Source organism: Rhinatrema bivittatum, chromosome 6 (assembly GCF_901001135.1).
Source record: "Rhinatrema bivittatum chromosome 6, aRhiBiv1.1, whole genome shotgun sequence".
Taxonomy (NCBI): domain Eukaryota; kingdom Metazoa; phylum Chordata; class Amphibia; order Gymnophiona; family Rhinatrematidae; genus Rhinatrema; species Rhinatrema bivittatum.
Window position 1 is genome coordinate 364084486 of NC_042620.1, and position 24504 is coordinate 364108989.

Consider the following 24504-nt stretch of genomic DNA (forward strand, 5'->3'; position numbering starts at 1 on the left):
CTCAAGAGAAGAAGTATAAGAGCTGAGGCGAATGAGAATAGAATAGCCAAAAGATTATCATTAGTCTGTTCGCTACGCTATTTGGCTTTTTCTGTTCGTCATTACAGTCATTGCTACGAGAGCAGATTCGTGTTAAGCTATTTATTGTTCTCATTATAACTCTCGTCAGAAGGATGCACTGTTACAACTAGGATGCCTCATATATTTTTGAAGACGATAACAGCACAATGTACTACTTTGACCTTTTCAGAGCTCCATGGTTTGATGCATTGATCATTCTCTTTCCTTCCTGTTTATAGTTTTTGTAGCTGAAGAAGATGTGGTAGAATGGACATCTAATTTAAATGCAGAATACTGAAAAGGTTAAGCCAGTGTTTAAAAGTTTAGATTCTTTCACACATATACAACCATTTGCAGCAAAACTAGTATGGTATTTTTTTCATTCCTACAATCAAGATGATATCCAAGGGATTTTAAAATCCATAAGCACTGTAGTTCCAGTTGGGTAGAATGTCCAATCCACATTTAAACAATAGTAACCATTTAGACTAGTCATTTTCAAAGCTTTGGACAATTTTTAATCTGTAAAGTGCTCAAATGCTGTTAAATAAAAATAAAATAAACAAAATAAAAGCAATGCTTTTCCTGAGGAAATGAGCTTCTGGAAATCAGCCTGTCTGATTGTGACGGGGTCACTATGCCAGTCTGAGTAGGTAGAATAAAGCCAGGAACAAAAACTCCCTGGAACCAAAGTTCTAGAAGGAGGGGGAAGAAAACCCAGGTGATACATAGTCAAGAATATACACTGGTGGCTTCCCCTGTAACCATAGAAACAAACACACAGGTGTGGGAGGTTAAGGATGGGACTCCCCCTGAGCCAATCAGCTAAGAGAGGAGGAGGAGTTACAGAGTATAAGAGAGACTCCCTAACCCAGCAGTTTCAGTCTCCTGCTGGGGACTGAAGGAGAAGGACCATACCTGCCTACTGTGCTGCCAGACTGGAATGTTGGTGCTCCTGCTTAGATGGATGACTGGTGTGACTTCAAGGAAGGTGAGCCGGGAGATACAGGCTGTTTGACTGTCTGGATGTGCCTACTTCAGGATATTGTTTGAGAGACTGCCGGTGGGTGGTTGTACCTTTGGGGAAGAGTTGATATCCCAGAGGTATGGAGGGAGGTGGCAGTTAGGCCCATGGGGCCAGACTTTGGACTTGAGATGAACTTTTGAAGCCAGCCTTTGGAAATTGAGTCGCTGGCTCAGTGGGGAGGGCTTCTGCCTTCCATCCAGACTGGGAGGGTTCAAACACTGCCTGGGGAGTTGTGAGGATAAACTATAAAGAACTTCTATTTGAGTTTTCAAGGGATCAGGAAAGCTCGTTCAGGGATTGGACCCTGGAACTGGTGCAATTGATGGTGTACGGACCGGTGAAAGCGTGACACTGATATGGGGGAGAAAGTAAGGCCTTTACATGAGCACTTTTTCCCCATGGTGAGTGGAAGTATTCTTTGGGTGTGCTGTTTAGGTTTTTGAATTTTCAAATGCACTAGGAAGTCTACAGTCCGGATAGCAAAGTTAGCTGGTTAAACTTATCTGGCTAACTTTGGAGGCATATTTAGGAGTGTATCCATACAATTGAATATAGCTAGCTATCTTAGGCCTAGATTTATCATTTTGCTATAAATATAGCAAAAATAGTACCCATGATAAAAAAAAAAGAGTGGTTAGGGTAGTTTTCCTGGAATCACATCTGTGTTATCTTTACATTGCAAGCTGAGAAGTCCTTAGACAAACTTTAACTATTTATATCACTGTAAGAGGGGGCACTAGTAACTTGTGGTGTGGGTTCTGGGGGCAATTTTACATGTACAGTCATAAGTATGAACAGCACAGTTACCATGAGTGAAGATTTAATGTGATTTGGAGAGGTGAAAGAAGAGTAGATTTGTACCATGCTTGATCAAGCTAGGTAGAGAGAACATGTTACAAATCTACTTTTCTTTTAACTTTCATTCTTCCAAATCATATTAAATCTTCACTGATTGTAACTGTGCTGTTCATATGTATGACTATGCTTGTTAAACTGCCTCCTAAAACTAAACTCACCCCACAAACCTCAACCACAGTTCATAATGTCCCCACTTACAGTGGTATAAAAAGGTAACAAATCAGTGGGCCTTCACAGAGGCTCTCTCCTCTCCTGAAACAGGATTTGCGATAAATTCTATTTTGTCTGTAACGCACAGCTATCGCAGGCATAATCCCCAGAAAAAAAGTGTAGCTATTTCCAGCATTAAATTCTGTGATAGTGTGTGTTACATTATTGCATGCAACGTTAACCAGCCTTCATTTCAATTTACTCCTCCAGCTTGAATACAATTTTCAAATTTGCATATGCATTTTGCGATCTGGTGTTTATTGCATGCATTACAGCATTATTGTGGGTGTTAGGGCCCTTGCATCTGTGATAATGCTCTAACACATTTTGATAAATGACCCCCGTTAAGTAGTTAGCAGCTAATTATAGCTGGCTAAATTTAGGACAGTTCTTTGACCCAACCAGACTAACTCAATTCCTTTCGGTTATGCCCCCAGAACAGCCCTGACTTATCTGGCTAAATTCTAGCCACCTAACTGATTCAGCTGAATATAGCCTGGTAAGCCATTTAGATAACTTTTCAGTTAGCCATCTATTAGGGATGTGAATCGTTTTTGAACGATTAAAATTATCGTCCGAAAATTTTAAAATCATTCTAAACTGTTAGAGTACACGATACAATATAAATGGTGGGCATTTGTATTGTATCGTTAAATAGGGCACGGGAATTATTTGGGGGAGGGTGGGAAAACCGGCACACCAACACAACCTCTAAACCCACCCTGACCTTTTAAAACAAATTCCTTACACTCCCCCACCCTCCTGAACCCCCCCAAAATGTTAAATTACCTGGTGGTCCAGTGGGGGGGGGGGGTCCCCGGCGTGATCTCCCGCCATCGGTGCCATTTTGGCTACCACTGATAAAAAGGTGCCGATGGCCCAACAAAAAAAAAACCCACCCTGACCCTTTTCAAATTACCCCTTTGCTTCTCCCCCCCCCCCCCCCCCCAAAAAAAAAACCTTTTAGATGTACCTGGTGGTCTAGCGGGGGGTCCAGGAGCCATCCCTTCAATCGTGCCGGTGCCGGAGGTTTCAAAATGGCGCCGATCGCCTTTGCCCTTACCTTGTCACAGACAGCGACCGTCACTCCCTGTGACAAGGTAAGGGCAAAGGCGATCGGCCCCATTTTGAAACCTCCGGCACCGGCACGATTGAAGGGATGGCTCCTGGACCCCCCGCTAGACCACCAGGTACATCTAAAAGGTTTTTTGGGGGGGTCGGGAGGGTGGGAGAAGCAAAGGGGTAATTTGAAAAGGGTCGGGGTGGGGTTTTTTTTTGGGCCATCGGCGCCTTTTTATCAGTGGTAGCCAAAATGGCGCCGATGGCCCGAGAGTGGGAGATCGCGCCGGGGACCCCCCCCCCCCCTGGACCACCAGGTAATTTAACATTTTTTTGGGGGGGGGGGTCAGTGGGGTTTTGTTTATCTGCTCAGGCCTCACTAAAAATTTAACAATGTGAATTGGAATCGGAACGATTCTAATTCACAATCTCTAACTATCCGATTTTTTCCCTCCCACCATCCGAACCTGATCATTAAGACGATCGGGCACACGATTCACATCTCTACCATCTATATGGTTTTTGAATATCAACCTCATTTTTTCCACCAAAAATCCTTATCCCACAAAGGAATAAATCTGTGTGGGTTGTTTTTCTGTATTTTAAAAGGGGAAGTACAATTATAATTTCCTTTGAAAATGAGAGTAAAGTATCCATAGACTTTGCACCAAGTCAAAAAGTTTGTAAATTAGCCCTGTACAGGTTGTTTAAAATAACCTGTAAGGGTTAAAGTCCAAAGGGGGATACTTTGTACTCACAGGATGTCATATTCAAAGAGGGGTAGATTTTCAAAAACCGCGAATAGGCGTACTTTTGTTGGCGCTCCAGGCGCCAACAAAAGTACGCTGGATTTCAGTAGATACGCGCGTAGCCGCTGAAATCCGGGATCGGCGCGCGCAAGGCTATCTATTTCGTATAGCCGGCGCGCGCCGAGCCGCGCAGCCTACCCCCGTTCCCTCCGAGGCAGCTCCGAAATCGGAGCGGCCTTGGAGGGAACTTTCTTTTGCCCTCCCCGCCCAGCCCTGTCTAAACCCCCCTTACCTTTGTTGGGGGATTTACGCGCCGGGACGCGATCTGGGGGCGGGTCCGGAGGGCGCGGCCACGCCCCCGGAACGCTCCCGACACGCCCCGAAAACACCTCGCAGTTCGGGCCCGCCCCCCGACACGTCCCCCAACACACCCCCTCCGAAAACCCCGGGACTTACACGAGTCCCGGGGCTCTGCGCGCGCCGGTAGGCCTATGTAAAATAGGCTTACTGGCGCGCCTCCCGAACCCCTCCAAAATGCCTTAAATTACCTGGGGGTCCAGCGGGGGTCCGGTGCCATTTTGCGCCGCCATTTTGCAAAATGGCGGCGCAAAATGGCGCCAGCCATAGACCAACACGATTCGACTGCAGGAGGTCGTTCCGGACCCCCGCTGGACTTTTGGCAAGTCTTGTGGGGGTCAGGAGGCCCCCCCAAGCTGGCCAAAAGTCCCTGGGGGTCCAGCGGAGGTCCGGGAGCGATCTCCTGCCGCGAATCGTTTTTCCGTACGGAAAATGGCGCCGGCCATACGCGTAAGGGGGATTTAATTTAAAGGGTCGGGGGTGGGTTTTAGGGTGTTTTAGTGTGCCGGTTTTCCCGCCCTCCCCTTCCCCCGATTTACGATTTTTTGACGATAAATCGGGAGAATTGTTGTATCGTGGCCCTAACTATTTTTGACGATTTAAAATATATCGGACAATATTTTAAATCGTCAAAAAACGATTCACATCCCTACTGGCTATCTGGCTAATCTATGTATTGAATGTCATTTGCTTCTGTGTTGAGTATTGTATTGAAGTGAATATGTTTGACTTCATATTTAGATGTGACATTATTTTATTTTTGTTTTTATTATTGTGTTTAATTTATAATGTTTGTTCGTTCTAGTCTTTGAGAAACTTTGTGATTTTATTATGTATGTAATTTTGTATATCGCTTAGGCCATTTGTGTTAAGCGATTAATAAATTTTTTTCAAATACAAAAATCTAGTGGGTCGCTGAATATCTGGGTATATTCAATGGCCACTAGATAGGCAGATAAGTGACTTATTTGGCTACATAAAAAGTGGGTGGATCAGGGTGGCGCTACTTATCCAGTTAACTTAACCGAATAAGTAGCAATATTTGCTCTTATCCGATTAACCTTATTGGATAAGTTAGACCAACCATATAACTTATCTGGCTAAGTAGCAATTTGTGCGTGAATATTCAGCAGCATAGCTGTGCCACTGAATATCCCTTGTAACTTACCTGAACATGTGATATCCGGTTAAGTTACTTAGTTATGGAATTTCGTGGTTAGACTATGAGAGTCTTTAGAGACCAACAAGAGGAGGAACTATTTTAGATCTAATTCTTAGTGGAACACAGGATTTGGTAAGAGAGGTAATAGTGGTGGGGGCCACTTGGCAATAGTGATCATAACATGATCAAATTTAAACTAATGACTGGAAGGAGGACAATATGTAATTCTACAGCTCTAACACTAAATTTTCAAAAGGGAAACTTTGATAAAATAAGGAAAATAGAAAATGTTCAATTTTCTCAGAAAAAGGTAAACAGAGTGCCTCAGGGATCTGTATTTGGACCAATGCTTTTCAATATATTTATAAATGATCTGGAAAGGGATATGAGTGGTCATATTTGCAGATGACACAATTATTCAGAGTAATTAAATTGTAGGAGGACGTTTTTGAGACTGAGCATTCAAATGACAGAAGAAATTTAATGTGGATAGGTGCAAGGAGATGTATATAGGGAAAAATAACCCATGCTGTAGTTACATGATGTTAGGTTCCATATTAGGAGCTACCACTCAGGAAAAGATCTAGGCATCAAAGTCGGTAATACATTGAAATTGTTGGCTCGGTGTACTGCGGCAGTCAAAAAAGCAAACAATGTTAGGGATTATTAGGAAGGGAATGGCAAAACTATGGATGTCATAATGCTTCTATATCGCTCCATGGTTAGGCTGCAGCTTGAATACTGTGTGCAATTCTGGTCACCGCATTTCAAAAAGATAAAGTTGCACTGGAGAAGGTACAGAGGTGTTGCGCTTCCCGGCCGCTTTGGCACCACAGCCAGGCCTGCTCACCTCGCACTCCCTTCAACCAGCTCTGGGCAACTTCACTTGCGACCGCAGCCAGTTCACGGCATCCTCGGGCTCCCTGCTCACCATCTTCTTGTTGCAACCATCGCTGCCCGACATCTCCACTCCACCCACCTTACCTCTTTGGTGACTCCCTCTTTGTTTGATGGAAGTTTGGCTGCCGCGGCGTCATTTTGCTGTCCTCCTCCGACATCCCCAGACGGCTAGACACTGCCTTCCGCCATGTTCTCCTGAACCCTAAGGGCGCGCGCCACAGCCCCGACTCAAGTACCAGCTGTGGCGCGAACCTCAGGGGGTGACCCCTGAGATGACGTCATCATCACCAGATATTTAAGATCTCTTGTTTTGCTAGCTATGAGTTAGCAAAGGGTTTCTTACCTAGCTGCCTCCAGGTATCGCTGCGGATGGGATTCGCTCTCCGCTTACCTTGCTACTCTGCCTCCTTGGACTTTACCAGGGGTACCTGCTCCTTGGGGGCCTCGCTCTCTCTTTTGCCTTTCAGGTCGCAGTCTAGAGTCAGTACTCGCTCCTCGAGGGCCCATGTTCCCAGACCTGCTACTGAATATAACTTCTGCCAGGAAGTCACCACTGCTTACAACACCAGTGAGTTACCATCTCTCTCTCAGGTACTCGCTCCTTGAGGGCCTACTTCATTCCAGTTCCTGGGCTGTTCCAAGAGACTATTGTGTGAGTGTTACCATCAAGGTTCTGTTCCTGAACTCTGGATACTCTGCCTACTCACTATATTCAGTTTCTGTACAGCTCAGCCATCCTGGGATCGCTGTTCCAGTGCCTGAGGGACTATAGCCCAGCTGAGCTCTTCCAGCTCACTACTGCCACATCTGGTGGCTCTTTAAAGCAGTTTAATAAAAGAACTAGTGTCTCTCCCAAATCTGAGCCTGACTGGTGGTCCCTCTCGGGATCTTCCCCCATGGGCATGGTCATCTGCCACCGGCCCAAGGATCCACCCACAATTATCACAAATAATAACACTTCCTCACGGCGGAGCTCCCGTCGGGGCTCTGCATCATCGGCGTCCTTGGTCACACCCCTAGGCACGTGCATGGCCAATGTGCAGTCCTTTAAAGGGCCCAAGGTGGGAAAATCCGCGTGAGTGCCTCCCGATGACATCACATAGTTTCACTACTTAATGTGAGGCCCTTTCCCCAGGACGTCACCTTGGCAATCAGGTCAACACCGTTGGTGTGTTAGTTTGCCTTGCATTCCTGTTCCAGTGTCTCCTGTTACAGGAACACAAAGACGCTGGATCCTTCAGGTAGTACCTCTCCTGATTGATCTTTGATACTGACCATTCTCTTCCCTGCCACCTGGAACTGACCACTGCCTGTCTGACCATTCTCCTGTCTGCTGCCTGGAACAGAACCCTGCTTTGGTGGACTGATACTCTGGCTCTGACCCTTGCGCTTTACTCGGACACTTCTGGCCAACTGGGACCATTGGACCAACTTGCTTGGAAACCAACCACAGCCACCACATGACTAGACCCACAGGCACTGCCTGTCTCACCCAGAGAACCTTCTTGAACTGTTGCCTCCCTGAGGTCTCCAGAGCTTCCAGCTCAGGTCTAGTTCATCCTCTCTGCATCAGCCGCGCATCCTTGCGAGTGATGGGTACACCCCTCTGCTACCTCTCTGGGAGAACACCAGAAGCCCACCTAAATCCAGGTACCCAAGGGAACCCTGGACTGTTATTGGTAAAGCTCCAGTTAGCCTCTGTCTCCTTGTATGCTCCACCTCCTGGTGGCAGGTGCTCTCTGGGTCCAACAAGAGGGCTGTACCAATCCTGCAGCAGGCCAAGGGTCCACCTCCAGCACAACAGAAGGGTGACCAAAATGATGTAATGGCTCCCCTATGAGGAAAGGCTAAAGAGGTTAGGGCTGTTCAGCTTGGAGAAGAGATGGCTGATGCGGTATATGATAGAAGTCTAGAACAGGTAAATGTGAATCTGTTTTTTACTCTTTCAGATAATTTATTTATTTATTTATTAACTTTTCTATACCGAAGTTCAGGTAACAGTGTTGCCTATCACTCCGGTTTACATTGCAACATATAATAAACAATGACAGACTTATGTCTTACAAGGAACAAGGGATGTGAAATAACTTGGATAACATGACTATGAACCAGGACAGAACTAAAGCGAACAAGCCTATGGGTAGGGAGCTTAGCTGCTGGGGAGGGGAAATTTATTCTTGATAATTAAAGGAAAAGGCTTGAGCCTAGGCTATGGTCGTTGATATGTTGATAACAGTCTGTGGTGGCTGTGGTAGACTCAGTGAGTTATGGGAACACTTGACCGAACATCCAAGTCTTGAGTCTTTTTTTGAAAGTGTTGTGGCAATGTATCAGTCTTAGTTCCGGGGGAAGCAATCTTCAAGTCTTAGTTCCGGGGGAAGCATCTTCAAGACATATCCACTTCCCACACTGCTAGAAAAGACAATGTCTGGGTCAACTTTTTCAGCAGGCAGAGCTTGGACCCAGGAAAGTGGGAGACAATGGACAGAGCCTTTCAATTCATAGTGGCATGCTGGGTTCACCCATATATAGATTTGCTGACGACCTCTGGCAATGCAAAGGTTCAGCGGTTCTTCAGTTGCAGAAGGGATCCAAAAGCACTGGGTATTGATGTTCTCGTTCAGGTGAGGCCACAGGACGAGGGGTTATATGCCTTCCCTCCATGGCCACTTATAGGCAGGATCATTCAAAGGATTGCAGGCCAGACCAAATCTGTACTTCTGGTGGCTCCAGATTGGCCCTGGATGCCGTGATATGCCGATCTGCAGAGGCTACTGGTGGACAGCCCTCTCCGATTACTGCTCAGGAAAGATCTGTAGGATCAGGGACCTATTGTACACAACAATCCAGGTCGATTTTGTCTTATGGTTTGGCCCTTCAGAGGGCTCGGTTATTGAAGCATGGTTATTCTGCTCCAGTGATTTCCACTTTGCTCCAGGCCAGAAAATTTTCTTCGTCTTTGGCTTATGTTAGAGTTTGGAGAGTTTTCGAGGCCTGATGTGAGGACCAAAGTTCTAAGCCTCTCAAAGTGGACATTCCATTAATTTTGGAATTTTTACAGGAAGGGTTGCTTAAAGATTTGGCTCTTAACACCTTGAAGGTGCAAGTGGCAGCTCTCGCTTATCATAGGGGGCGAATTAATGGTTGGCCTTTGTCTTCCCATTCAGATGTGTCTTGGTTCTTGAAGGGAGTTAAGCATCTTCATCCTCCCTTATGGCTTCTGGTGCCTCTGTGGGACCTTAATCTGGTCTTGAATTTCTTGGCACTATCTTTTGACTGCTGCATGGCCTCTCCTTGTGGCTGTTTACCTTGAAGACAGTTTTTCTCATAGGTAATCTGTTCAGCATGTTGGGTTTCCAAACTGCAGGCTCTTTTGTGCCATGAGCCATTTCTGCATGTGACTCCAGGGCCAGTACAGCTTCAGACTATAATTTCCTTTTTGCTGAGAATGGTTTTCAATCAGTCTATTTCCCTGCCCATGCTGGACAGGGATAGATATGTGAGTTTCGTGTCTTGTGTGCCTTGGATGTCAAGCGGCATCTGATGTTGTACTTGAAGATTACTAAATCTGTCAGGAGGTCTGATCAACTGTTTGTACTCCATAGTGGAGGTACACAGGGTGAGCCAGCAAAGCAGGCAACTACAGCCCATTGGGTTAAGGAAGCCATCACAACTGCCAGTGTGGATGCTGATAGGACTAGGGGGCACTCAATGAAGTTAGCAAATAGCGCATTTAAAAAAAAAAAATCAGACCACGCATAAACTCAACACACAAGTAAGCTCTGGAATTTGTTGCCAGAGGATGTGGTTAGGAAATTTATTGTAGCTGGGTTTTGCTAAGTTCCTGGAGAATTCCATTAACTGCTATTAATCAAGTTGACTTAGGGAATTGCCACTGCTATTACTGGCATTAGTAGCATGAAATCTACTTAATATTTGGGTACTTGCCAGGTACTTGTAGCCTGGATTGGCCACCTTTTGAACAGGATGCTGGCTTGATGGACCCTCTGTCTGACCCAGTATAGCAACTTCTTATGTTATTATAAAAAATGACTGGAACTCCTGAGATGTCTTGGAGTGCCCATGTTAAACTACAGCTCCTGCGCATGACCTTTAGGGTGACAGCTGGACAAATGTAGAACTGGCACTTTAGAGGAATTGCTAGCATTCCAAGTCAGCTGTGAGACTACCCAGCAACTGCAAATGCATGCTGATGATTCATTTGCACTGGTTGCCCCATATTTGATTCCAAATGCAAGTATATTTTCAGTCACTCACCCTGCCAGCAAGTATCCCAAAAATGGGGTAGAGGGAGACTCAATGGGTTGTCCAAATGATTTTGCTGAATGGATTAATGTCCCTTTACCAATTCTCTGATGGCAGATACTTTGGTTGCTTACCTACACAAGAAGGAACAGCTACACTGCCATTCAGTTTTAGAGACTGCTTCAGAATCCCGTACTCAGGCCCCCTTCAAACCTCTTCAATTGCTACTGCACCTTCATCAACCTGCTTTGCTGGATTTATCTATGTCTAATTGGCTTTTGAGCTGTGTTTAAGGCATATTGCTGGACCCTTCCCTTACAGGCATTTGGATCAGATGACACTGTCATCTCTTACAGTGCTTCCAACAAAATATCCTGGAAAGTTTAGACTAATTCACAATCTTTTGTACTTTAAAGGGTCGGAGGTGAATGAGTTCATCTTACTGGAGCAGTGATCAGTTAAGTAGGCCTCCTTTGATATTACTCTTGACATGCTCCAGGGTTGCAAGGTAGGTACTCCATGGCTAAAGTCACAGAATCAACTTTCTGGTTGCTAACGATGAATCCTGACATCTTCCCACTTCTGGGCTTTCATTTCAAGGGCGCTTACTATTTTGACTTCTGCAATCCGGGCTGTTAGAAACATAAAAATGATGGCAGAAGAAGACCAAACGGCTCATCCAGTCTGCCCAGCAAGCTTTCACACTTTTTTTCCCTCATACTTATCTGTTACTCTTGGCCCTTATTAGTAACTTTTTGGTTCTAGTTACCTTCCACCCCCACCACTGATGTAGAGAGCAGTGCTGGAGCTACATCTAAGTGAAGTATCTAACTTCATTGGTTAGGGGTAGTAACTGCCGCAATAAGCAAGCTACTCCCACGCTTATTTGTTTACCCAGCCTGTGCAATTCTGTCCTTGTTGGTTGTTGTCTGAATATAAATCCTCTTTTCTTTATTCCCCCTTGCCGTTGAAGTGAGCTGCGCTGGATATGTATTCCAAGTGAAGTATCAGGCTTAATTGATTCAGGGTAGTAACTGCCGCAACAAGCAAGCTACTCCCCTGCTTTTTTGTGAATGCAAATCCTTTTTTCCACATTTCCTCTTGGCATTGAAGCATAGAGCAATGTTGGAGTTGCATGAACGGTGAGTATGTTTATTGAATAAGGGTATTAATCTCCATGTAGTAGCTGTTTCCTGCAAGCCACCCCCATGCCTCTTCTCTTCATTCACATCCTCTAGACTTTATGGATCCACGGTATTTATCCCACACCCCTTTGAAATCTTTCACAGTTTTGATTTTCACCACTTCCTTTGGAAGGGTGTTCCTTTCATCCACCACCCTCTCCATGAAGAAATACTTCCTGACATTGGTTCTGAGTCTTCCTCCCTGGAGCTTCAAATCATGACCCCTGGTTCTGCTTTTTATTTATTTTATTTTTTTTTTTACAACGGAAAAGGTATGTCATTGTCTTTGGTGTTACGAAACAGAAGGTGGACCCCTGTTCCAAGGTAGAGTTAGCGCTACCCAAAAAGGGAGTCAACCCTTTTAGGTCTCTACCGTCTGAGGGCAAGGCCTGAGGATGCAGATGTAGAATGAAGACTTCACCCTGGAAGCTCACGATCCCCTCAGGAGGAGCCCGTAGGGACCCGGCTACTGGGACTTAGGAGACTCCCTGAAGACTGAATGTAGGTCTGGATGCAGGTGCCTCCTGTAGGTCGTGGATTTCAGATATCCAGCACCTCCACAGGTTGTGGTCAGTCCAGGAGTCGAAGAATAGTCAAGAGCCAGTCCAAGGGTCGAATACCAGAGGAGGTTCGTAAGCCGGTTCAGGGACAAGTCAGGAGCGTGGTCCGAAGCCGGTCCAGGATCAAGCCAAGAGAATCACCAAGAGAATGATCGGTCCGAAGGTCAAAAGCCAAGGAATCAGTCCAACGGGGCAAGGAACAGGACTAAGAGCAGAACCGAACCAGGAACACAGAGCTCGGGCAAACCTCAGCTAGAAGCCTCAATACCAAGGCAAGGTCTGAGGAGCAGACCTTGTCTTAAATACTAGAGGCAAGGGAGGAGTCCCAGGAAGGAGCCACAACAACTTTTGTGTCATATATTCTTCAGTCGCACACGCGGCTCTAAACTAACCCGGAGGGGGCGGAGTCTTTCTGGCCGTGTCGGGCCATGCGGCCGGCCTCAGCAGTGGCCATGGCTGCAAGGAGAGTGCTGGGGGAGGCTGCCTGCCCCAGCAGGAGCCACAGAGATGACCCGACACCACAGGTAAGCCTTTGGTCCCAGCTGCAGACCACCACGGCCGGTGGCCATGACAGTTGTCCCCGGTCGTGGACCGCTGCAGCCGACGGCCATAACATTTGGATCATTAAAACCTTTCAAGTATCTGAAAGTCTCTGTATCATATCACCTCTCCTCCTCCTTTCCTCCAGGGTGTGTACATATGTAGATTCTTCAATCTCTCCTCATAAGTCATTTGAAGACCCTCTACTTTTTTGGTCACCCTTCTCTGGACCGCCTCCATCCTGTCTCTGTCCATTCGGAGATACTGTCTCCAGAACTGAGCATAGTACTTCAGGTGAGGCCTCACCAAGGACCTGTACAAGGGGATAATGACTTCCCTTTTCTTACTCAATATTCCTCTCTCTATGCAGTTCAGCATTCTTCTGGCTTTAGCTATTGCCTTGTCACATTGTTTTGCCGACTTCAGATCGTTAGACACAATCACCCCAAGGTCTCTCTCCTGCTCCATGCACATCAGCCCTTCACCCCCCTGTGCTTACTTCAAAATGTTTAAAACCTTTCTGCAGGTCCAAGATGGCGGAGAGGTAAGACGTGTGTGAGCGTCTCTCTCCAAGTTTCCTTACCATTGTTTTGATGCCGCATTCTGGCCGCAAGAAGAGAGCGAGGGAGCGGCTAGCTCTAGAGCCCCCCTCGACTCAAGCTGTTTTAGGACCTATGGATGCTCACATACGCCGGGGAGTTGACACTTCAGGCATGAGCTCACTGGCTGCAAATTGGAGGGAAGAAGAGTCTGTGAGCAGCCCTGAGCGATCGTTGGTATTCTTGCTGGAGGATAGATGTCCACCCGATAACCCCACGCAGAGACATGCCGAACAGCGAGAGGAACCAGAGGTACAACAAACGGGTGCCTCAGGGGAAGCCTCTCTAGAGCCCAAGTTGTCGGAGGGAAGTTTCTCTGATATTGCATCCGGGTCGGGAGATGGGAGAAACACTAGAAGCGGACCAACAAGTGCTGAGAGGGGAGATGCCAGAATCAATTCAACAAGAATTGAGAGGGGAGTTATCTGGAAGTATTGCCGGAGTCACTGAATGTTTGGTTCAACTTTGTGAGTTGGTAAGACCGCAAACTTTCACTTTGCAAACTATGGGGGTAATTTTTCAGCATGCGAAAAGGGCCGTACCGCACATCGTGATGCAAATTTTGAAAAGGGGAGGAGTTGGGGGAGGTCCAATGTAAAGTAGGTCCTTCTATCACAGTTTGCGATAGATTTTGGGCAGTATTGCAGCCCTTTATTGCTGAAAATAACTACACCTTTTTTATTTGCAGTAAGGGCCGATCGCATGCGATTATCGCGGAGTACACCGCGTGCGATAAGCTGTGAAGCTGTTTACAGGTTTTATCTGGACCAATAAAAAGGCTTGTTTTTAGTAGGTGAGCTGTCAGACCATATGCTCACTACCAGGTGTATATATACATGGCTACCACATGCCTCGCCAGTCCCATCGCAGACCACAGCATGTGGAAGCAGGACACCATGAAGAACAGGCCAGGCCACATCGAAGAGAGCACAGGGAGTTACCAGCAGTGCAGGCAGAGCCTGCACTCCCGCAGGGTCACAGGCCTGGTTGGGGCAGGCCATATGCCAGGGCCCAGGCGAGGATAATTAGGGACCGTATATTCCCTCCACGTACGTCCTTGGACGGCAGGCCTGAGGACACAAGTGGTGAGCAGGTATCGCCTTAGCACTCAGGCAATACAGGAGTTATGAGGACATGTGCGTTGATCATGATCCTGCGACCACAAGGTCCCATGCCATCCCTGGCATGACCAAGCTGCTGGCTGCACTCTATTTCACTGTCAGCAGCTCTTTCCAAACCATAGTAGGAGTTGTGGGAGGAATGTCTCAGAGCACATTTTCACACTGTCTGGATCAGGTCATTGAAGTCATGGCCCGCATACATCGATACATATACTTTCCTCGCAACAGGCAGGGCTTGAAGGACTTGAAGAGGTTTTTATGCGTTGGCACACTTCCCCAATGTTATTGGAGCTATCGACTGCACCCATGTGGCCATCCTTCCACCACGTGAACGGGAGGCAGCTTACCACAACAGGAAGCTATTCCACTCCCTCAATGTCCAAATGGTCTGTGATGCAGGAATGCATATTCTGGACGCGGTGGCCAGGTACCCAGGCGGAACCCATGATTCCTTCATCCTAAGGCAATCGGGCCTTTTCGACAACATTGAGGCAGGCGTATATGGTGATGCTTGGCTTGTAGGTAAAAGACATCTTTTTTTCTATTCCATATCTATTATATTGTTGAAGTGTGTCATATCACCGAAAAGGGAGGCAAACATTTGTGGCCTTGCCATGGCCATGTTGAGTGTTGCAACCCAGTATACATGGTGTGTCAGTGGTCATGAGCAAGTGATAGGCTTAATGTATGCCTTTTGCACATCCTTCTTCACTGTCCTGCTGCTGGTCTGAAGTGACAGGGGTTGGTAATGGTGTGACATATGAAGCTGTATCTAGGTTCCTAGTACGGAGCATCTATATGTCCCTTTTCCTATGAGTCCTGTGGTGGCGTTCCAATGTCTGCACACTGGCATACACCCTGTATGTGTGATTATATACCGAGCCATCTTGCCCCTTTGCAGCCAGTGTATATCTGTACACGTGCCCTCCTGTATAGCAAGTATTGTGCCCTGCATGTTACTGGCCCCTGGGATGGCCTTGATAGCCTACTGTGCCACATTCGGCCACAGCCTGCACTCCTGCAATGCACAATCACCATAACAATGTAACCAATGTCAATCCTTTCACTGCAGGTCCCACAGCTGTAATGTTGGTGTGTGCAGTTGTGCGGCAGCTACACCAATGTATAGCAATCGAACGGGCAGTTAGGCCACATGCAATGCTGTACTGAGGGACATAGTAGCTGCTTAGCATAATAGGTGACAACTCCTAAGTATACTGCAGTCACACAACAGGAATGAGCCTTTAAGGTCCAGCTATCTTCCAGGCTATCTTGCACTGTATAACTGGATGTTGTGGGTAGCCTGTCACATCAGGCTATAACCTAGCTTACAGTAATGTGTTTCTTATATGGTGCAGGGGATTTAAGTTATGGTTGCCGGCCATGGCTTCTGACCCCCATACACATGCCGAATACGCCTGCAGAGATGAGGTACAACGACGCTTTATGTGCTACCCGCACAGTCATTGAACGCACCTTTTGGCCTTCTTAAAAGCCGTTTTCGCTGTTTGGACAAGACAGGGGGAGCCTTAATGTATGCCCCAGACAAAGCTGGCAGGATTGTCCTACTGTGCTGTGTGTTCCATAATGTGACAGTACATCATGGAATACCAATGGATATATGGCCCGAGCCCAGGAGACCCTAGTGACTGGCAGACAGATTTGGCAGAACCTTATCGCTTCACACTTTTCCTGATTGGTCCGGCCAATGGAATGTGTGTGGGAATGACATTGATGGGTTTGGCTGAATAAGTGCCACGCTTTCAGTCAAAAGTAGTACATTGCTATGATGTGCATGCCTACGTATGTGCCCTATTTCAATTACTGTCTGTATTATGGACCCTTGCACTGGCATTGGAATAAAAGCTGTGCTGCCAAGTTTCAGTTTTATACATGGTGTAGCCAACTTCTGTTCTGCGTGCATGACACAGTAAAAGAGGCTGGTCTGTTAACAGTGTGTTTGACCTACCTAGAACCATGTGGGGTGGCTAGCAGGGTGGACCTCTCACACTTCTTTATGTGCATGTCACAGCTTTCTAACAGTCGAAATTGGCCAAATATGTAGGCACCATGCACAGTGGTTCAACATTGTTTGTGTGTATGTACAAGGACACTCCCAGGTAATTTTGAAACCTGGCCATCCTCACAGGAACTTTAATCTGTCACATGCATGATGATCTGCATAACACTTCGCTGTGTACATACAAGTACATGTCTACAGCTGAACAAAGTGAGGATGTACATCACCTTCAGGTGACACTGCTTCATGTACCTTGGAAGTGTGTACCATGGGTGCCCACAATCCCGCACCCATCCCACAGCAGAACCCTCTCACCCTTCCTTACAAGCTGGCTGAACGTCTTGCTGATATGACTGTCAAGTGTCACAATGTGCATAGCTTTTGGAAACCAGCCTTTGGCCTTTCCCAAAGCTAGCTTAACTGTGTACATGGTCGCTAGGTCACCCCATTGGCTGTGATCGTATAATGCGATATAACACGTGTCCCCTCATATGAACATGTGAATATCCACTTGCTGGACTGAAGGCACATGACAGGATGACTTAGTCATACTGCTCTCTCAGGTACCACGTCCATATATACCTATCCTGCACGCCAAGGGTTTACCATCCCGTCAGCAGTCTTTCACATGACAGCCACCTATAATATCCATATGGGTGCCTTACCTGTGGCCCGACTCATTACACTGTTTCAGCTCTTATACTGCTTTAACAAGCAGCACTTCAGTTTGTTCCCTCATGATAACCATTTATAGGACTGGCACACAAACTGAAGTATAAAGGCCGTGTGATGCCCTGCATAGCATATAGTCTCGCACACAAACCATATTGTACTGCAAACCATGTAATGCACAAGCCTTGCAGGCGTACATCAGGTTTACCATCAGCTCCTCCACATGTGTGTGTGGACATCTGTGAACAGCAGCAACGGTGAGCAGTGCTTGTGCTGTTACCTTTCACCATTTGTAGGATGTTCGACCTGTCCTTTGGTCGTATCCCATCCATGAAGGGTGGCGTCCAAGGCTGTTTCAGCAGCCTACCTTTGAACTGAACATGAAATTTTTCTCAGGCATTTTCAGCTGCACTGTATGCTAATTTGGGTGGTGAACTCCAAACACAGATGTTAGGTGTATCTGATGGTAGATTATGTCCTTTACATGTTGGCATTGTGGCAAGCTGCCCTGTACAGTATGTTACAGCAGTCTGTGGCACGTAATCGAATGTAGGGATGTGAATCGTGTCCTCGATCGTCTTAACGATCGATTTCGGCTGGGAGGGGGAGGGAATCGTATTGTTGCCGTTTGGGGGGGTAAAATATCGTGAAAAATCTAAAAATCGCAAAACCGGCATATTAAAACCCCCTAAAACCCACCCCCGACCCTTTAAATTAAATCCCCCACCCTCCCGAACCCCCCCCAAATGAGTTAAATAACCTGCGGGTCCAGCGGCAGTCCAGAACGGCAGCGGTCCGGAACGGGCTCCTGCTCCTCAATCTTGTTGTCTTCAGCCGGCGCCATTTTCCAAAATGGCGGCGAAAAATGGCGGCGGCCATAGACGAACACGATTGGACGGCAGGAGGTCCTTCCGGACCCCCGCTGGACTTTTGGCAAGTCTCGTGGGGGTCAGGAGGCCCCCCACAAGCTGGCCAAAAGTTCCTGGAGGTCCAGCGGGGGTCAGGGAGCGATTTCCCGCCGCGAATCGTTTTCGTACGGAAAATGGCGCCGGCAGGAGATCGACTGCAGGAGGTCGTTCAGCGAGGGTTCCGGCGCCTCGCTGAACGACCTCCTGCAGTCGATCTCCTGCCAGCGCCATTTTCCGTACGAAAACGATTCGCGGCGGGAAATCGCTCCCTGACCCCCGCTGGACCTCCAGGAACTTTTGGCCAGCTTGTGGGGGGCCTCCTGACCCCCACGAGACTTGCCAAAAGTCCAGCGGGGGTCCGGAAGGACCTCCTGCCGTCCAATCGTGTTCGTCTATGGCCGCCGCCATTTTTCGCCGCCATTTTGGAAAATGGCGCAGGCTGAAGACAACAAGATTGAGGAGCAGGAGCCCGTTCCGGACCGCCGCTGGACCCGCAGGTTATTTAACTCATTTGGGGGGGGTTCGGGAGGGTGGGGGATTTAATTTAAAGGGTCGGGGGTGGGTTTTAGGGGGTTTTAGTGTGCCGGCTCACGATTCTAACGATTTATAACGATAAATCGTTAGAATCTCTATTGTATTGTGTTCCATAACGGTTTAAGATGATATTAAAATTATCGGACGATAATTTTAATCGTCCTAAAACGATTCACATCCCTAATCGAATGACCCATGAATGTGATGTGAATATTAGCTGTTGGTGTACTGCTTTCGGAATGTAGCTATACTTACTGTTTGTGGAGGCAGGAGGTTAGATGGTTCAGAAGCAGGTACAGTTAATTTTCTATGAGCCCCTACATCCATAGGTTCAGGTGTGCCATTCACAGAGTACTGTTGTACCAATTGTCTGTGAATGGACAGCATTCTGTATGGGGTTGGCATAACATACATGTGTGTGATGCGTATGTTACGCAGTTCTCAGTGGACCATGCTCACTCGGACACTTGTAGTGTGCGGTCTCTGCTGCTTTACGCACGTCAGCCTGTATGTGTAGTCTACATAAGGGTGTAGCAGGTAATCGGGTGGCAGGTTTGTTCTAACCTACAGTTTAGTGTGCTTTTAGATGGTAGAAGGGGTGTGTAGGGCAGGGCCCCCAGACACTGTACCAGTATGTACTAGGGTCACTATGGTTTCATATTACCCTTCCATTTCTACAACTTATGACAGCACTCAGTGAATGTGCTGTTCATGCAGGTCCACAGATGGGGCCGTGACCAGTGTTATGTAATGATTTGTTACTCACCATCTGGTATATGGCCTGAGCTTGCACCAACCACCACAGCAAGGATTGCTCCGCAACTGTTCGTATGTAGTCAAATCATTTTATGGTTTATGTGCACCTAGCCCACTCCATCATTCACATACCGTAGCTATTCATGCTGCCAGTTTCGATGATGAACTGGGTGGCACCTGCCTATCAGCATGTGGGCCAGGCTGGAGAGTGTCAGTATACAATGATTAGTTTCAGCATTCACTCAAAATATTTATACTAGCTGTCTTCCCAGCATTCATATAGATAGAAAGGTGGCTGCTTCGCTTTCTGTGTGTATGAATGGACATGCAATGACACCCCACACACCGGGATTGGCCTACAGCTGCCGCTCGGCATATGTATGTGTGACGGTATGGCCATAGCATACACCACAGGACCACTCATATTTGACGCCCTCACATAATCCACGTACACCAGCTCTGTATGGTGCATATGATATAGGGAGCCTTTACAGTGTCATGGTACAGGTACCCTAGGTAATGTTGTAGAGGACACCTATATGTCCTGTTTACAAAACCTGTGTATGGTATATCATACCTTATACCACCATTGTGTTCTAGTTAGCTGTGAGTGGTCTTACACTGTATAAATACAGTATAAATACATTTATACTGTATCTACACTATATTATAATATTACTATGTTCAATTGGCATTCTGTTCTATTGTTCCATGTAAAGCCCCCACCCCTCTTTTGGGCATTTCATTGTTTTATGTAAACCGGAGTGATTTGTATTTCTTACAAGAACATCGGTATATAAAAATAAATAAATATAAACTGCCTTGCCACACATAGAGACCAGGCCTACATCAGTACTGTGGATCAGCATCTACTGAGGTGGCAAGTAGCACAGTTGTGTTGGTCTGTGTATCAGGAACACCTGTACACTCAGATTCCCATGCCTGTGCTGTCCTCCCTTGTGGGTGTGTAACGTATTTTGTTAATAAGCCTTCCCTTATACCTACTGTACAGACTTCCGAAGAAACGTTGTATGCAGATGGCCAGTACCTTGATGGATAATATGGAACATAAGGCAGTAACCAGACTACTGCTATTAATGGTGGTGTGAATATGCAAAATATCCCCGGAATGTGATTTAAGCGGTGCTAAACGTAAGGTCAACATGAATACGTTGTGACCTTTATGACAGGTTAAAGGCTAATAGCTTTTTACTGACAACATGCTATGTTATGTATTGGAAAGAAACAGATACCGGTACTACATGCAGTGTAAGTGGATCAGCATAGCCGCCATGTACCTTGTGTACTGGGTCATTAACAGACAGTTAATGTGCTGTAACTTCCACTGTCATATGAACATTGAGATGGCACACTCCCATGGGTAAACGGTATGTACTGGAACATTGGCTTGCTCTTAAATAGATGTTTGTACTCATCAAACCTGCCTTGTACTACCACTAGCAAGGTATATATTTGTCTATGCCCCTTCTTTGTCACACTGTGTCTGGCAGTGTACAAAGCTTGCAATGCTGTGTCACACACAGCATGGCTTTTTACTAGCACTCACTGTTACCTACAGTACTTGGGTTTACAACAACATGACGTGTATGAGGTGACATACCCTTGTATTTTACATTTACAACCTTACACATTGTATAGAGTATCCTCCTTGACAGTCCTTTTATAATTGCCTTGAACGGCCAGCAGGTGACTGCACACTATATGAAGAGTTTGCATGCTACATACACAGTTATGTGACACTGGAGCTTGAAGGCACCATAATCATTATGTTCAGCATGTGCAACCCTTAATCATGAACCACAAGCAGAGCATAGAAAACATGATGGAACAGTTGTCAAGCTGTGTGCATTTTATTATCAGATTGTAATATTCATCTGCTGACATACATGCCAATGTCTTTGGTTATACAAATTGGCAAGGCCATGTGATGCCACATCTTACAATAATGCCTGTTGACTGAACAGCACTGTCATTATGAACCTGTACATAATAGAAACATAGAAATAATGGCAGAAGAAGACCAAACGGCCCAGCAAGCTTCACACTTTTTTCTCTCATACTTATCTGTTTCTCTTAGCTCTTGGTTCTATTTCCCTTCCACCCCCACCATTAATGTAGAGAGCAGTGATGGAGCTGCATCCAAGTGAAATATCTAGCTTGATTAGTTAGAGGTAGTAGGGGTAGTAACCGCCGCAATAAGCAAGCTACACCCATGCTTATTTGTTTTACCCAGACTGTTATACAGTCCTTATTGGTTGTTTTTCTTCTCCCCTGCTGTTGAAGCAGGGAGCTATGCTGGAAATGTGTGATGTATCAGTCTTCTCCCATGCCGTTGAAGCAGAGAGCCATGCTGGATATGCATTGAAAGTGAAGTATCCGACACATTTGGTTTGGGGTAGTAACCACCGTAACAAGCCAGCTACTCCCCTCTTTGTGAGTGTAAATCCTTTTTTTCCACATTTCCTCTTGCTGTTGAAGCTTAGAGCGATGTTGGAGTCACAGTAAGCATGTGTATGTTTATTGAATAAGGGTATTGTCTCCAGGCAGTAGCTATCATTCTGGCGAGTCACCCACTCTTCATTGGCGGCCTCTTGACTTTATGGATCCACAGTGTTTATCCCACGCCCCTTTGAAGTCCTTCACAGTTCTGGTCTTCACCACATCCTCCGGAAGGGCATTCCAGGCGTCCACCACCCTCTCCGTGAAGAAATACTTCCTGACATTGGTTCTGAATCTTCCTCCCTGGAGCTTCAAATCGTGACCCCTGGTTCTGCTGATTTTTTTCCTACGGAAAAGGTTTGTCGTTGTCTTTGGATCATTAAAACCTTTCAAGTATCTGAAAGTCTGTATCATATCACCTCTGCTCCTCCTTTCCTCCAGGGTGTACATATTTAGATTCTTCAATCTCTCCTCGTACGTCATCCGATGAAGATCCTCCACCTTCCTGGTCGCCCATCTCTGTACCGCTTCCATCTTGTCTTTGTCTTTTTGTAGATACGGTCTCCAGAACTGAACACAGTACTCCAGGTGAGGCCTCACCAAGGACCTGTACAAGGGAATAATCACTTCCCTTTTCTTACTCGATATTCCTCTCTCTATGCAGCCCAGCATTCTTCTGGCTTTTGCTATCGCCTTGTCGCATTGTTTCGCAGACTTCATATCATTAGACACTATCACCCCAAGGTCCCTCTCCTGCTCCGTGCACATCAGCCTTTCCCCCCCCCCATCGAATACAGTTCATTCGGATTTCCACTCCCCATATGCATGACTTTGCACTTCTTGGCATTGAATCTCAGCTGCCATATCTTCGACCACTCTTCCAGTTTCCTTAGATCCCGTCTCATTCTCTCCACTCCTTCCGGCGTGTCCACTCTGTTGCTGATCTTCGTGTCATCCGCAAAAAGACAAACCTTACCTTCTATCCCATCCGCAATGTCGCTCACAAAGATATTGAACAGGACCGGTCCCAACATCGATCCTTGCGGTACACCACTTAAAACCGCTCTCTCTTCAGAGAAGGTTCCATTTACCATCACACATTGTCTTCTGTCCGTCAGCCAATTTGCAATCCAGGTCACCAACTCTGCCCTCACTCCTAAGCTTCTCGTTTTATTCACCAGTCTCCTGTGCGGAACCGTATCAAAAGCTTTGCTGAAATCCAAGTATATGATATAGAGTGCTCTTCCTTGATCCAATTCCTTGGTTACCCAGTCAAAAAAGTCAATCAGATTTGTCTGACAGGATCTTCCCCTGGTGAATCCATGTTGCCTCTGGTCCATCAATTCTCCGGACTGTAGATAGTTCACTATTCTCTCTTTCAGCAGTGACTCCATTACTTTTCCCACCACTGAAGTGAGGCTAACTGGTCTGTAGTTGCCAGCCTCCTCCCTGTTCCCACTCTTGTGAAGCAGGACCACCACCGCTCTTCTCCAATCACTCGGCACCACTCCCATTTCTAGGGATCTATTGAACAGGTCACACAGCGGAGCTGCCAGAACATCTCTGAGCTCCCTCAATATCCTTGGATGAATCCCATCAGGCCCCATGGCTTTGTCCACTTTCAGGTTCTTTAGCTCTTCCCACACATTTTCTACTGTAAAAGGATTTTCATCCATTCCACTTCCCTCCAGTTTCTTGTTGTGTAGAGATGGTCCTTCTCCAGGGTCTTCTTTAGTGAACACAGAGCTGAAGTATTCGTTTAATATTTCTGCCATTTCTTCGTCTCTCTCCACACATTGATCATTACCACCTTTCAATTTCACTATACCACTTTGGACCTTTCTCTTTTCGCTGATGTATCTGAAAAATGTTTTGTCACCATTTTTTATCTCCTTGGCAATCCTCTCTTCCGCTTGACTTTTTGCCAACTTGATTAATTTCTTTGTCTCCCTCAGTTGATACAAATATTCTTCTTTGTGCTCCTCCCTTTGGGATCTTTTATATTTCTTGAATGCTGTTCTTTTAGCTTTAATTTTGTCAGCCACCTCCTTTGAGAACCAGATAGGTTTCAATTTTCTTTTGCTTTTCTTTACATTTCTAACATATAGAGCAGTTGCCTTGGTGATTGGTCCACTGTTGATCCACATCTCTCTCGTTCTCCCATCCTTTAAGTTCTTAAAGGATGGGAGAACGAGAACCTCCAGGTACTTCCCCATTTCCTCAGTCTGTGTTTTTGAACTGTAAAACTCGGGTCTTTGTGGTTCTTTTCCCTATTCTATTAGTGATATTAAACCATACCGTTTGATCACTACTGCTGAGGTGGGCGCCCACCTGGACATCTGAGACATTATCTGCATTAGTGAGCACTAAGTCGAGTATAGCTCCTTCTCTCGTGGGTTCCAACACCATTTGTTTGAACAAAGATACTTGCATGGCATCCACTATCGCTCTACTATTTTTAGTTTCTGCAGATGGGATTTTCCAGTCTACATCTGGCATATT